This window comes from Gracilinanus agilis, chromosome 2, assembly GCF_016433145.1.
Source record: "Gracilinanus agilis isolate LMUSP501 chromosome 2, AgileGrace, whole genome shotgun sequence".
Lineage (NCBI taxonomy): Eukaryota > Metazoa > Chordata > Mammalia > Didelphimorphia > Didelphidae > Gracilinanus > Gracilinanus agilis.
The window spans coordinates 367,448,816-367,462,106 of NC_058131.1; the positions used below are offsets into that span (position 1 = coordinate 367,448,816).

The 13,291-nt window shown below is 40.4% G+C and overlaps 1 protein-coding gene across 1 annotated transcript in view; it reads left to right on the forward strand.

Annotated features, from left to right (window-relative positions):
- The window catches only part of LCP2 (lymphocyte cytosolic protein 2), a 79,800-nt gene that overhangs the window by 12,288 nt on the left and 54,221 nt on the right, over nt 1-13,291 (forward strand). The window lies entirely within an intron of this gene.

The following is a 13,291-nucleotide window of genomic DNA, read 5'->3' on the forward strand; positions in this document are numbered from 1 at the left end:
TTAAAGAAAGGCATAGACAGAGGTTACTTGAACTACGTTCATAGTTTGTCTGCCATCAACAAGGGTGAATTTAAAATTGGATCACATTTTCCCCCTCCCCTTTTTTTAAGTTGTAATAACAATGAACTGAGAACAGGAGACCTAGATATGGGAACTTAGGGAAGAGAACATTACCTCTTATGGCCTCAGTTTGTTCTTGTGTAAAATGAGAGAATTATCCTAGATAATTCTTTCTTGAGGATGAGAAAATGCAGTTTGGAATCCTGATGTTGATGTGGTGGGGTCTAAAGGAGAATGGACAAGCCAGTCAAAACTGAAGGAAAAGTTCTTCTCAGGAGAAAAGTCCTAAAATGTAGAGTCAAATCCAAGCCAAAAACAAAAACAAAATCTGTGAATTTCAGTCCAGTTCTATTAGGGTTTGTTTGTTTGTTTTAATCCTTACCTTTCAACTTAGAAGCAATATTAAGCATTGGTTCCAAGATAGAAGAGTGGCAAAGACTAGACAATGGGGGTTAAGTGAATTGTACAGGGTTACCCAGCTAGGAATTGTCTGAAGCTAGATTTGAACCAGCACCTCCAGTCTCTAGGCCTGGCTCCCAATCCACTGATCCACTTAGTTCCTTCCTACCTGAACTCGTTTTTTGTGATTATTTTTATTAAAGAGAATATGAAAGACAAAAGAGACCACATGATAGACAAACCAAGCAATAAAAAATATTAAGTTGTGAAAAGTGGAATTTCTTCCCCTGTGTCACCATGATAGAATTAGAATTCTTACCAAATATTATCCTGAGCAGCGAAGAAGTTAGAAATGTTGAATTCATGTTCTATATAGGGAAACCAAAAGATTTAAGAAGCTTATCCAGGGATATATGGAGAAGTACCAGGAAAGGGGGCCAAGACTAGAATTCTGAACCTCCCACTTTTTAGTGCTTTCTTCAGATTTTCTGGCTAAGTTATCAATAACCCTAAGCTTTAGTAACTAAGAAGTGAGGAAAAAAATCAATCAACAAACACATATTACATTCCTTCTTTGTGTCAGAAACTAAATGTGGGGGGGGGGAGGGAGCCTGGGGATACAAAGGAAAAAGCAAGAGAGTCCCTGCGCACAACAAGCTAGGGAAGGTGAAGGCAACATGGATATCTATATCTATATCTATCTATCTAACTCTCTCTCTCTCTAGAGAGAGAGGTCTATTTAAAACATTCACAATAAATACAAGATATTTTTGGAAAGGAAGATGATAGCAGCCAGGGGGATCATACAAGGTTTCATGGTATCAACCTGAAAAAACACAGAAAGACCAAAGTAGCTATAAAAGAACAAGTCTTTAATTGGGACAAGGGAGACAATGGTCTTATGACCACCACAACAAAGTCATGCATAACACCACATAGAGCCAAGCTCTGGGACTCTGGGAGCACTGCCTTTGAGAAAATCCACCATGAATGGGAATGTCTATCATGGGACCCAAGAAGATACTTAGTTCCAGTAAACTAGAATGTAAGAAAGGGAATTAACATATAATAAAGTTGGAAAAGTAGGCTGGGTTAGTAAGAAAGTAAAGGGAGAGGATAAAAAGAGATGAGGTCAGGCTAAAATAAAATACATGAAACTCATTCCCAAAGTCTTAGTCATGTTGATTGAGTGCCTAAAGGGAGAGAGAAAAGTTCATTTATATACTTTTTCATTCAACCAGAACTAAGTATCTATTATGTGCCAGACACTACTCTAGATGCTAAAGATACAAAGGCAAAATTAAACTATCCCTAACCTCAAGGGGCTTATGTTCTATTAGGCAGCATGAGATTCATATCTGGTATGAAATCTATAGCATTTCTAATATGGGGACCCATATCTCTAGTACAGAACTCATCAATCCACATCTCAAATGGAGAACCCAAATCTCTAATACAAGGACTATAACTTTGCATAGTTGAGGAAAGAGAAATTCAGGAGAACTCTAGATAGTTAAGCCATACCAAGAACTCTCTGTCCCATTCTGGGCACCATGTTTTAGGAGAGATAATGACAAGCTGACAATCAGAATGGTAAAAGGATTGGTGAGTATTATTTCTTGTCCATTATATGTGGAAAGAATGAGACTGGGTGGGATCTAAGGGCCCTTCTAAGAGTGTGGGTGACTAAGCACCCTGTCTCTTCTCCTAGCTGCTCTGTGAGTGTGTCTGCTGGGGAGGGAGGTGGAGACACTGCTCCCCAGTCAAGTAGAAAGAGAGTCAAGCCTGAGGCAGGAAGATAACACTTTTGTAGTTATTTAAAAATATGAAAAAGAAGGTGGGCCTGTGGTATGAGTCACCACACTCAGAGCTTTAGCTCAGAAGACAACATCAAGGCCTGCAGTGCTCCATGCAGAGAAGGAAGCCTAGGGAGCGGAAAAGGGATGTCACAAGAGGCATCCTCCCTCAGTTACCCCCTCCCAAGCCCATTTTGGGATACCTGAGCTCATTGGTATAGAAGTGAGACCCAGGAAGTAGGGGCTGAGAGTCTCCCTATACCCATCATTGGTTCCTCCGGTTTTACTTCCAAGTTGTGAAAGCTGTGACATTTTTCTTTTTTCCTATTTTCTGTTTTCAGAACTTTTCTATATTCTACCTTTCTATAGATTCCTTCCCATCTAGAACCCCCATCCAGGTACCTAGCTGTCATGCTGTTCAGACTGCTCCCATCTTTCATCCCTCTAAAAGTACTCCAACATCTAGACCTCATATATTTCTTTCCCATAGTCAAAGGACCTCACAAACCAATTCAGGCATGCTAGGCACTGATGACTGACATAATGGATAAATACAGGGAGTTCCCAAAAAGTCTTAATGCAATGTTAAGCAGTTGAAGCCTAATATTGCCCTAAGACTTTTAAGGACATCCATTATTGTGTCATCCCATCCAGTGGTATTCAAGCAGAGGATTGTGCCTGACCATCATAGGAGTTTAGCTCTAGAACTGAAAGGGATCTCAAAAGCACCTAGTCCAATACCTTCGTTCCTTCCTTTTTTTTTTTTAAGGGTGGAAATGTAGCTTTTTTTTATTTTTATTTTTGTTTTGAATATTTCCCATATTTACATGTTTCATGTTCTTTCACTCTCCCCAAACCCCCCTAACCCCCCTTAGCCGACGCACAATTCCCCTGGGTTTTACATGTATTATTGATTAAGCCCTAGTTCCATATTATTGATAGTTGGACTAGAGTTATCATTTAGTGTCTTCATCCCCAATAATATCCCCATCAGTCCATGTGTTCAAGCAGTTGTTTTTCCTCTGTGTTTCTCCTCCCACAGTTCTTCCTCTGTGGCTAGTTTTCTTTCTCATAAGTCCCTCAGCCTTGCTCTGGATCCTTGCATTGCTGCTAGTAGAGAAGTCTGTTATGTTTGATTGTACCACAGTGTATAAGCCTCTGTATATAATGTTCTCCTGGATCTGCTCCTTTCACTCGGCATCAATTCCTGGAAGTTATTCCAGTTCACATGGAATTCCTCCAGTTCTTTATTCCTTTGAGTACAATAGTATTCCATCACCAACAGATACCACAATTTGTTCAGCCATTCCCCAATTGAAGGACATTCTCTCATTTTCCAATTTTTTTGCAACCACAAAGAGCACAGCTATAAATATTTTTGTACCAATGCCTTCTTTTCAAAAAGAAACTAATGGCCATGGAAATTAAGCAACCTGCACAGATAGCAAGCATAAGAGCTAGGATTTGAATCTAGATCTCTGACTTGATCAAAAGGTTTGAATTTCTAATCTGATTTCAGGCTGATTTAAGACTAGCAAGAAGAGGCATTTAGGAGGAGTAGAAGAGCTCACTCCATACCTTTAAGTCACACTGTGTAGACATTGCCTGCCTCACAGACAAAGAGCTGTCTGTGAAAAGGTAAACTCCACAGAAGGGCTCTGCTGAAGATAGCTGTTCCCCTGGGATGACTCTGGAAGAGCTCCTTTGATGTCACAAATCCTTTGGCTTCTAGATAATGACAAGAAGGGAAGGGTTTGGCTCTCTAGGCTAGGCAGTTTGCTTTTTAAGTGGATACTGTTTTGGGGTTTTTTGTTTGTTTGTTTGTTTTACTAGAAAAAGAAGTTTGTGTCCATGTCTGTGAAATGAGGGGGCCTGACTCAATGATCTCTAAGGTCACCTCCAGCGCTGAGGATCCAGGAGTGTATATTACAACATATGTATTGCTTAGCCTCCTCTCTTCCTGGCTGAGCAAGGAAGAGAAATGAGAGAGAGAGAGAGAGAGAGAGGAGAGAGAGAGAGAGAGAGAGAGAGAGAGAGAGAGAGAGAGAGAGAGGAGAGAGCTGGGGCAAGATGGTTAGTGATAGAGACAGATGCAAAGACAAGCACAGAGCACAGTGTTAGAAGAAAGGAAATGGAGTTTCTCCCTCAATGAGTAATGGCAGCTCACAATTCACAGAGTTGATTACAAGATATACTGTGGCTATGGGGAGGCAGCAAGGGCCTAGATCAAGCTAGGGAAATTGTGGCCATTCTTGGGTATCAGATTTCATGCCTTTCCCCGCCCCCTCCCCCCCACCACCACCATTGGAAAGAGTGCTAGATTTGAAATCGGAAGAACTGGGTTCATGTTCCTCTTCTGAATAAGGTGGGCAACTTAATTAATCTCTCTGAATTTCAGTTTTCTCATATGTAAAATGGGGAGGAGGGTGACTTAGGTTATTTCTCGAAGGTCTGCTACCGAAATTGGAGAGGATTTATAAGGTAATGAGAATAGATTTCTTCTTTTCTTCTATACATTCCAAAGTTTCCCCATTATGTAAAATGAAGTGGTCCCTTCTTCCTCTCGATTTATGATCCTATTGTCACAGTGACCCCACTGCCTTCTTCTATCTGCAAGCCAGAGTAGGTACATTTCAGCCCTCTCCCAGAGCTCTCCACAACCCTGAAGTGGGGACTGGGAATAATTTTCTCTCTGTCATTGACTCAAGCCCCCAATAATCTTTCCCTTAATTTTAAGGGGTCCAAGTACCCAGTTCCATTTGACCACTTAATGGTCAGAGTAACTTTTATTTATTTTTTTAAACCTTTACCTTCTGCCTTAGAATTAACACTATCTATTGGTTCCAAGGCAGAAGAAAGGTAAGGGTTAGGCCATGGGGGTTAAGTGACTTGCCCAAGGTCACACATCTAGGAAGTGTCTGAGGCCAGACTTGAATCCAAGTCTTCTTGACTCCAGGCCTGGTTCTCTATCCACTGTGCTACCTCATTGTCTCAAATATATGGTTGTTGTTTTTAAACTCTAACATAGAAGAGTGGCAAGGGGGTGAAGCAAATGGGGTCAAGGACTTGCCCAGTGTTACACAGCTAGGAAGTGTATGAGGAAAGATTTGAACCCAGGACCTCCTATTTCTCAATCCACTAAGCTACCTTGATGCCCCAGATTGGCTTTTAGAAAAGAATATTTCTTCCAAATATATAGCAAAAACAAACATAAATGCCCCTCTACTCACACCCCATACCTGGGGAGTATAAACCACTCCCTGTGTCTTGAGTGGAGTAAGAGATTAGGTTCAGGGCTGAGCTCAATTCCTATGTAGCATAGTCCCACCAAGTCCCAAATTCCATGCTGCACCAGGCTCCAGTGCTGGCACCCTGGCTTCTATGCAGCTGGCAGGAATATCCGACCTGGCATCCTGCTTCCAAGGTTACATTCATCTGCTCCTGGGTCAGCAGATCCTAAAGACAAATGAAACAATCCAAAATCACAAATCCTATTTATTCTTGGAGCCCCAGGGTCTAAAAGGGAGAAGTAGGGAGGCAGCCCTTCTGCTTCTAAACATGGCAGCCAGTTCCAAGTTCCACAGTCAGTGGAAAGAAGCCAATTCCCCCCATGTGTAATGCAGGAGAACAAAGGGCGTCTTCTCTCAGGAGTCAGGCTCTGCTGTCTCTAACATGGGCCCCTCCCTTTTAGATGATGGGTACATGCAGCAAAACCATGTTACTATACTATGATTCCATCTCTAACTAAGGGAAAACATTTGTGAAATGCCTGGAGCAGACTAGGAATTCAGATCTGTAAACCATTAGAGCTAGAAGGAGCTTTTAAAATAATTTAATCTAGAATCATAACTAGAGGTAATTGTGCCTGAGGCAAATTCAATTAAATGTATATGAGGTGTATGTAAGAGCATGAGGGAAGGGGGAGGAGGCACAGGAGTTGGGGCACTTACAGGTTCAATCATTACCAGAATGGGGCCCTAACCCATTCAGGGAAAATCCTGGCCTTTGGCCCTGAGGGGCTTAGTAGTAAGGTGGGCCCTGGGAGAGGAACGTCCTGTTGATGGATCTCTGGCATGGGGTGGCCCAGGGACAGTTGAACCACTTTGCCTCCAGAGGAACTTAAGGCAAGACCTGGGGACAGTAGTTATGGAGAAAAATAAGGTTCTTGTCCAGTGCTTACCCTGTGCCAGTGCCCTCTGGTCAAAGCACCCCCATCTACCTCTTCTGCTCATTATGGGCCTGATCTAGTCCATCTTTTTCATTTTATGCTGCAGTATTATGGCCAAAAAAGAAACATAATTCGCCTAAAGTCACCAGTGTGTTAGCTTAAGCACAAATGTCTCTTGACTTCCAATATCTTTTACAATTTGTCTGTCTTTTTCTGCTCTCTTCTTTTCTTCCATGTGCATTGTTAACACTATCCAACAAAAAGGAAATTTTTTTTTTCTTCTTTCCTTGGACCAAAGGCAAAACAGGCAGGGAGCCTCTGGACTTCCTTTGTCAGTGGTGCCTTCTCTGCCCACACTATATGCAATGTTCCTAACATAGCTCAGCCTTAAAGATTTTCCCTGTGTAAAGTTACATAGCCCAAACAGAGACCATTCCTTTGTCTTTATTCACAGCATTTCTATTCCTGTGAGTTTATCTGGTACAATCCCCCCACCCCCACCCAAAACTGTCTGCTTGCTCTCGCTATTGAGACATCTTTTGCTATATCCCACCAAGCATACAGTGTGTGACAGCTAGCATTTTTTGTGGGTTAGTCATTTCAGTCATGTCCAACTCTTAGTGGCCCCATTTTGGGTTTTCTCGGAAAAAATACTGGACTGGTGTGCCATTTCCTTTTTCTCCAGCTCATTTTTACAGATGAGGAACTGAGGCAAACAGGGTTAAGTGACTTGCTCAGAGTCACAACTAATAAGTATCTGAGACTGGATTTGAACTCAGAAAAAAAGAGTCTTCCTGATTCCAAATCCAATTCTCTATCCACTGCACTATGTCACTGCCTTGGTAGCATTTAGATGGCACCTTAAAGTTGATAAAACACATATTTTATCTTATTTGATCCTTACAAGATAGAGAGGAAAAGAAGAAAATAGGCATTTGTGCTCATTTATAGATGAATAATGGTGGCTCAACAGATAATGCTAGACTTGAGAGATGAGTGTTATTATTATTTCCATTTTACAAATGAAGAAATTGAAGTTTAGATAAGTTAAGTCATTTACTCAAAATTACACAGCTAGTGAACGTCTGAAGATTTGAACTTGGGTTTTCCTGACTGTGAGCCAGAAGTGTGCTTCTGACTAGCTCAGTATATAGAGTATATGTGAGTATTTAGAAAGAATCTACTACAGACCTTGCCCTGTGCTGAGGGTTATGGGAGTTTCCAAACAGCAGAAATATGGGACATTTTCATCTGGGCTCAAGAGCCTAAACTCTGCTCATGGAGACAAGATTAAAATATAGGAAACTAATGGGAAAAAAAGAGAGAGTACCAAAGTAGCTGTGGACGGATGCTGTGGGCTTCTTGGGATAATTGGGGCTTGAGAGGGTCTTGAAGGAGGGTAGAACAGGGGAAAAATTCCAAATTCTGAGGCTGGTCCAAAGTAAAATGGTGGGGATTACCAGGGAACATGAGAGAGACGGAAAGCACTGGGGTTACTGGAAGAAACCCTTTGTGGGACTATCTCAGGTAAAGGTATTTTCTTGAAATTAAGTTGTTACAGCTTGAAGACTAACTAGTAAAGAAGAGCCCTCCAGAGGTACGTATTTGGATGTGTAGAAGTATGAGGCTCTGCAGAGGATACTGAGCCTTATAGGGATTCTGTAAACCCCTTCACTATTTTAAAATTAAGTTTAATGGATTAAGTTGGCTCACAAGTATCGGTTGTTGTCAGCTGTTTATTAAAGGACCAACATTCATCTGGAAAACACAAATGATGCTTTCAGAATAACTGAGTTCATTTCCTCATCCATATGGAGGAGTAATTGAAGATGGGAATTTTTCTAAATGAGCTGTGAAAAAAGGGATGGAAAAGCTGGAGGAGCTGTAAATATAATAGATTAGAGTAAGCCACTTAAGTATGAAAACCGAAGAGAGCAGGCCTGGGAGGGACTAGGTTTAGATGAAGGCTCTTCTCTCTCCTGCCTATGTGACTTTGGGTAAGTTATTTCTTGGGGAGAGAAGCTTTGCTGGGAGGAAATGTCTCTAGAAATAATAACATTCTTAGAGAACTTTAAGATTTTCAAAGCTCTATAATAATAACAGTGATAACAATTGCTAGCATTTATGCAATACTTTATATATATGGTCTCATTTAACCCTCACAACAATCCCAATACTGGGCAAGTCATTGAATGCTATTTGCCTTAATTTCCTCAACTGTAAAATAATCTGGAAAAGGAAATTCATATTATTAGACCCATTTTACAGACAAGGAAACTGAGGTTAAGAAACTTCCTCAGGGTCACTTCTACTAAGCCTCAAAGGGAGAATTTGAACTCAGGTGTTCTGACTTCAAGGCTAATACTCTTATCTATTTTGCCACTTTATTGCCTGTTCTTTACAAACTATCTCATTTGAGCCTCACAACAACCCTGTGAACTAAGTTCTATGGTCCTTATTGTCAGTATTCACATTTTACAGAAGACCTGAGGCTAAGTAAGCTCATGAGACTTTTCTGATGTCATACATTTAGGAAGCATCTGGTCTGAGATTCAAGGCCAGGTCTTTCTGACTCTACTTCCAGCTCTCTATCCACAAATGCAAGGGATAGAAGAAAACAGGAAAATGGTCATTTGTGCTCATTTATAGATGAAGAAAGGAGGCTCAGTGGAGAATGCTCGACTTGGACTGAGGAAGCCTTGAGTTCAAATCCTCTATCAGCTATCAGGCTCTGAGCAAGTTATTCAACTTTTCTCATCCTCAGTTTCCTGATCTGTAAAATAGCAATAATTACACCTACTTCACAGGATGTTTGGGAGAATCAAATGAGATAGCAAGTAAAACATTTTACAAGCCCTTAAGTACAACATAAAATTGAGACATCATAATAATTTGTAAAATCATCCTGGGAGATATAACTACTGACCTTATATAGGCAAAATCGAACGACATCTCTTTCACATCACCCAGGTTAGGGGTTGCAGCACCTCCATGATGTGGAAAATTTACATGAAAATTTGGGGCCCTCCCTTCATACCAGAGGAGCCTGAATTTGTTCCTTTTCTTTTATAGGGGGTTTACAGTACTTTATTGTAAAATTTGGGTTTAGTATTTGGTCACAAGCTATTTTATGCATTTCTGAGTTTCTAAACTTTTTCTGTGTCATCTGCTGGCTTTTGCTTGTTGTCTGCAGCCTCTCTAAAACTCATTAAAGATTCTCATTTAATTTCTTATGCCAGCTCACAACATAGTGAAACCATGATGAGGAAAGTTGTGATGTAGAAGACATATCTGTATTGTCCAAGAAAACATGAGGGGGGAAAATCTCACCAGCATCCTTTTCTTTATTTCTACACAGAGACCTTATAAAAGGGATACTGACTGCTGTGGAAGGGGTATGATTGAAGTGGCCCTACTGTCTTAACATTGTTCTGACATCTCCGAGGCTTTTAAAAAAAGTTTCACGTATATTATGCTATTTAAACCTTAATGATAGCCAGGTCTTGTGATCTCCATTTTAAACATGAACAAACTGTGGTAAAAGAAATCCACTGACTAATTTAGGGTTTCCTATGTCAGTAAAAGGGCTGGGGTTAGGACACGAATCTTCTGATCTTTTTATTCAGGTGACTTACACAGCTTCCTGAGAACTAGTCAGGACCTAGATAGACCTTAAGGCAGCTGGGTTGCTCAGTGGATAGAGCACTGGGCTTGGAGTCAGAAAGATTTCATTTTCTTAAGTTCAAATTCAACTTAAGACATTTATTAGCTGTGTGGCCCTAGGCAAGTCATTGAATCTTATTTGCCTCAATTTCCTCAACTATAAAATAAGCTGGAAGAGGAAATGGCAAATAATTCCAGTATCTTTGCCAAGAAAATCCCAAATTGGGTCAGGAAGAGTCGCACTGACTGAAAAACAACTAAACAAAAATAACCAGTCCTCGTTCTGAGTTTCTTCCCATTCTGCTTCCCAGGTTATCCAGAGGAAACAAAGAAACCTACTGGCACCATCTTTTTGACTCAATAGAAAAAGAGGGATTGCTGCCTTTTATTTACTCACCTGTCCCTACACCCCACCCCTGCTTCTTTCTCTGATCTCCAGGGTCTTGAATTTGTAGGGGAGGAGGGAAAATGAGTCACCTCCAACTATTTACTACCCTTTAAGGCAAATTGAAGGGAATATTGGACTGGCTGCTGCTAGTTCTCAGGGTAAGGCTTCACCAAGCCAACTTCAGAAAGGACTAGCAGGAAAAATCTCACCATACCTTGGCTTGGCAAGCATTCTCCCAGATGCCTTGGATGTTCCTGAATAAGTGGAAAACTTGGGCAAGCAAGGCTTCTGCAAATGCAATTGTCTGGCCCAATTCTAATTCTGTTAGCCCCTTTGGTTGCAACACTATGTGGCTCTGTGGTTTGCTACTTCCTTCCTTGAGTGCTTACATGAGCCCTAGCAGCCTCATGATGTGACACTCACACACACAATCCCTCCACACTTATACAAAACTATGTAGTACTACCATATGTGTGTGTGTGTGTAAACACACACAGATATATTTATGTACACATGCACATTCACACATATGTAAACACATACTGCATATAGGAGCATAAGCAAACGTTTTAATGTAAGAACATGCAGTTTTTCCAAGAAGTAGCATTTTAATTTGAGTTGGTATTTAACTAGAAACTCACAAATAGTAGCCATGTTGGATATAAATTTAAAGTGGAATGGAGAAAAAACTTTTTGGTTGAGGATTCCTACACTAAGGTTGTGTGAGAGCTTGTCAAAATGAATGGTGAATGGGGCAGCTGGGTAGTTAGAGAGTCAGACCTAAAGACAAGAGGTCACAGGATCAAATCTAGCCTCAGACACTTCCTAGCTGAGTGACCCTGGGCAAGTCACTTCATCCCCATTGCTTAGCCTTTACCACTCTTCTGCCTTGGAACCAATATTTAGTATGGATTCTAAGATGGAAGATAAGGGTTTTTAAAAAATAAATGTTGAAGCTTCCAGGCAGATGGCCAGAAAGTACACAAGCCAAGTGCTACGGTAATGAAGAATAGGCACAAAGATCAGGAGAACATAGCATTGCAGAGAGCTTAGAAGATGGAATTTCACTGACGGTGATAGAAAATAATAGTCAGGGAAGGAGCAAAGTCAAGCATCTCTCCTCCTGTCTCTTTGAGGCTAGGACAATGAAGGAATGGCCTCCAATGGAAATGACATGAGGAGATGCCATCTGGTCCCTATTTTGTTGTTGAAGGTTAGTTCTAACAATGGGAACAAGCATGACCTTGAACAAGTTTGGGGAGAGAGTGGAGGATAGAAAAGCCTGGTGTGCTATGGTGTTTGGGACCACAAAGAGTAGTATCCTGCTCTTTTAAACTTAAGATCAAAGTGTTCTTAAGTGGACTGAACTACTTAAGAACAACAAAATCTGACAATAGCAAGTAGTCTTAAATAACTGTTACTTAGAGTACATTTACATCATCTAATAGAGTTTTGAAGAACTCATAGATTCTTGGGATGTCAGAATCAATCAGCAAACATTTTTTAAAACCTAACCCTGATAAACCCAAAAGTTTATTTACACAAAAGAATTCCAGCACTGGATCTTTCACATGGCAAGGACAAACTAGTATATACATATACATATACATACATATACATATACATACATATACATATATGAAGATAGATAGATAGAAAGATAGATAGAGAGAGAAATAGATAGATAGATAGATAGATAGATAGATAGATAGATAGATATAGACAGACAGACATAGATAGACAGACAGATAGATAGATAGACAGACAGATAGATAGATAGATAGATAGATAGATAGATAGATAGATATAGAGATATACACACAGAGCAAGGAATGGGGAGCAAGGCTGAAACAAGGGTGCTTTGTCATTGTCAATAGTTAATATTATTTCATAACTATGGATCTACTACTTCACTTTCATTTGGAGAGTCTTTGCTTTGCTCCTGCCCTTCAGTGTACATTTCTGAGACTGAGGTCACAAATGTTCTCACTGGATAGCACACGAGGGAAAGGGTAAATGAAGGGGAAAAGAAGCCCCAAAATGTCACTTGGTGTGGTCTGATGTCCCATCAGCTCTAGCTCTTAAATAAATATTAGCATGGAATTGGTATAAAGAATATTTTGTGGTTTTGTTGCTCTTCATTTTTTAAAAGGCAAAAGGTTATACCTAGTAACATATTTAATGCAAAATTGCAAGTAAAAAATTTGGGAAGGTTTCTCTTTGCCTCCCCACTGTTGTCTGCTATGTGAAAAAAATATTTTACCTATAGTATAGTCAACTCTACTAGGGAACCTTGATTGGTAGGAGAATAAAGAAAGACAGGGAGGAAGGAGGGAAGAAGGAAGGGCAAGTGTTTAATTTTCAAAGTAAACTTTCAAACTAAAATTACATGCAAGTGAGCTAGAGTTAGATTTAAGTTACCAAGACATGATTCATATTGAATGGAGATTTTTAAGATCTGTGTGCACTTTGGGTAAGTTTCCAATATCTATGTGATTGTATTCTATTTGTTGGGCCAGTGTACTCTACTGCTCCTCTGGAGTTAAAGTGGCCAGTGTATTATTATGAAGAATTGGGTTCTCTTCCTCCTTCCCCTTTCCCCCTGCTTCTCTAGAAAATCCGTATTTTGATAAACTCTGGAAAAGAGCACAAAGATAACAGACCTCCCAAGGTGTGGGCTGGTGGAGGAGTGATGGTGAGAACTGGAAGAGATTTCCAGCTAAACGCAACAGCCAGGAAAAGGGTTGGTTCATCTTTAAAGGTTTTTGAGATGAAGAGTTGGGATTGGGATTAGGTTGGGGAGAATCATCCATGAAA